This window comes from Enhydra lutris, unplaced genomic scaffold, assembly GCF_002288905.1.
Source record: "Enhydra lutris kenyoni isolate GAN:26980312 unplaced genomic scaffold, ASM228890v2 scaffoldscaffold14, whole genome shotgun sequence".
In the NCBI taxonomy this organism is placed as follows: domain Eukaryota; kingdom Metazoa; phylum Chordata; class Mammalia; order Carnivora; family Mustelidae; genus Enhydra; species Enhydra lutris.
Window position 1 is genome coordinate 14,693,869 of NW_019154098.1, and position 3,082 is coordinate 14,696,950.

The window sequence follows — 3,082 nt, forward strand, 5'->3', positions numbered from 1 at the left end:
TTGGATTTGAAGCCAGCTTGTCCTGTTACAGTCGGCAGGATGCCTATCCCTAGGCCTTTGGGGGCTTATCTGGGAAACCTAAAAAACAGGATTGGTATGGAAATTGAGGAAGACTGGGCCCACAACCAATGGCTGGCCTTTTCCTTCCCACAGTGAAATCATCGTCCGGCTCTTACACGTTGTGTGAATAATGCCTGGCGTCTCCATAGGCTTCAGGGTTTCTAGCATGCTTCCATGTACACCGTCTCACTGGAGGATTCACAAGTGAGACAAGGAGTATCATCAGCCCTACTTTAGAGACTGGGGAAGGGGGCCAAATGGAAAAGAGAGGCTCCAAGGTCATGCACCTGGCAAACAGGATATCAGCCCACATCACCTGTTTCCATTCTGCTACTGCGCACCTCCTACAGTTTCAACAAAATCCTCAGCAGTGGGGAACAGGCGCAGCTAAGTCTGGGAGTTTCCCAATATAAGGAGATATGGAGGAACCTGTTTTCCAGCAAATTCACTCAGCTATGTGCTGCCATGGGGAGCCTGGGGCCCAACCCCGGGGACCAGGCAGAGTTCCAGACTACCTAATCAGATAATTCTGCCCTTGTGCTCCTGTTTTGTACATTCTTGGAGTGAGCCATTCAAACGACAGCACCTGCAGAGTCAGGGCTAGTGCCCTGTCAGGTAGAAATGTCAATTCTCGATTATTCCCCACTGCTTTGGACAGAAGACTGGGAGAATGACTAACTGGCATTCAACACAGCTTGCTTTTATTGAACGTCTCCTCCAAGGAGGTGTGTGGGATGTGACACTTGGGTCACCGCTGGGTTGGAGGGATGAAGGACAGTGTGGCTGAGAATCTCAATCCAATGAACATGTCTCCAGTGAGAGGCTGCTCTTGGGGATGGTGCCTTCAGGGGCGGGCTTCCTCCCTTGTCTGCCAGGCCCCATTGGTGCAGAATGCCTTCCCTCCTACAGCATGGCCTTTTACCAGACCTGCTTCCTCTCCCATCCCTCTCCAGTCCATTTTCCAAGGGCAGGCAGCTTGAGAACCTTCAGACCTCAAAGCCTCCTACCTTTCCGACTTGCACCTCCCATCCCAGGCCCTCATTCACTGGCTCATTTCCTTTTCCTGAGCATCCCAATTCCTTCCCATCTTGGTTGGGAATATAGAGGGAATGCCAAGGCCAGCTCATCCCAGTGCTAGCTTAAGTTTCTCTTTCTCAGGAGTCCATCTCTGGCCATCTTACCCAAAGTAGGCCAAACCACCACCCCCACCACCCAGCCATAGTTAATCCCATTACCCTATTTTAATTTCTTCATGGCTCTTGTCTCTCTAAGAAATTCTTCTTCATTGACTTCTTTGCCGCTTGCCTCCTCCTATCAACATATAAATGCCATAAGAGAAAGGACTTTGTCCACTGTGTTCTTGTCTTTATCTCTGGAAGACACTAAAACCATCAAAACTCAAGTATTTGCCAAATCTTAAAGAATGTGTTTGTCTCTACCTAAAACAAAGTGGTTGTGAACACAAGCTTAAAGTCAAGGGGACCTGTGAGATCATCCCACTTGCCACCTGGCCTCTCTGAACTTCACAGACTAACAGAATCAAGAGCTCACTGGTAGTTGTCATTACTAATCTAGAGTTGTGTCACCCTCAGGAGTCCAACACCCCTGATGGCAGGCATTTTGGAATTCACTTGTGACCACATGCCTTCAAACTTCCCCTAGGCACCCTCTACTTCCCCTTCTCTCGGGACATGTCATACTGTCCTAAGAAGTCTAGTTATTTATCTGTCTCCTCCACTACACAGAGCCTCATGGGGACATGAATACCTATAAAACCTAGCATGCTGCCTGTTGAATTTGTAGAATGAATGTGTGGTATATACGACAAGTAGGTACCTAGTACATCTTCAAGAAATATGTTTTGAATCAAGCTCTCTAAAAAAGACATTTTAAATACATGAGTTAAAGAATATACCAGGTGATATTTGATCAAGGGCTGAATTACATACAATCAAGTGATACAATGTGTAGGACAGAACTTGAATGGCCAACAGAGAGATCAGAGATAGCCAACACAGAGGTTCTCCAGGCCAGCCAAGGAACTAGGGTAGTTGAGGTGGGTAGGATGGGATGGGGGCCAGCTGGAGTACATCTCATCTCCAAGGCAACAGTTGCTTAGTTCTAGCTCCTTGTTGCCATCACAGAATGTGGGTCTGATAGGCTTACATAGTTACCTTTTTCAAGTAAAGTTGGAAATCTAACATTGAGACTTCCCAAGGCTCCAGATTGTTGACAGCTAATTTAACTTTAAATTCATTAAACGATTATTTGAGATGAGCAAAGAATGTTTGAGAGCACTTATATAACCTCTGACCGATCAAGAGCCCCAGGGGACTGGATGGAGGTTGGGCCCTAATCAGGAATTAATGGAAGAAGCTATGCAGGAGGCAGGTTATCAATATGGCCCAGTATACTGCTAAAGCCTTCATCAAGCACTTATTGAGCACTTATTACCTACCAAGCATTGGGATATAAAAATGACTCAGAACCCGATTCCTCTGAGACTTTCAATTCAAGAAATGCTGTTGAGCCATGATCACATAACCGGAACGCAGCTCCTCAAGACAAGGGGACAGGCACCTAGACAAGTAGGTTTCGTTTCCTCCTCATTAGATCTTTGTCCCAGAGTGCTGGAAGCAAACTGTCCTACCTCCCTGTCCTTCTGTGGTTTCTCCCATCCCCAGCCACCGTACCCAGTACCAGCTGGGGCAAAGTGGCCTACTGCTACTGACCCCCCACAAAGGTTTCTCAAGCTAACAGACATGGAATGACTCTCCATTCCCTCTGTAGGCCTAACCCCTCTCTGTAAAATGGGTACCTCCATGAGCTCACATGGTGGTGACACACAGCATTCAGGTAACAGCAGCACCTCAGAGCACGTGCCTGAGGCTGTTTAGAAAATATTTTAATTTCGTCTGCACAGCAGGCACACAGAAGTCTCTTTTTTGGCCTAACTTATACTGTGATCTTGGACTTGCTGAAGGACTAACTTCTATCACAGCCCTGCCAATATTGATTGTTC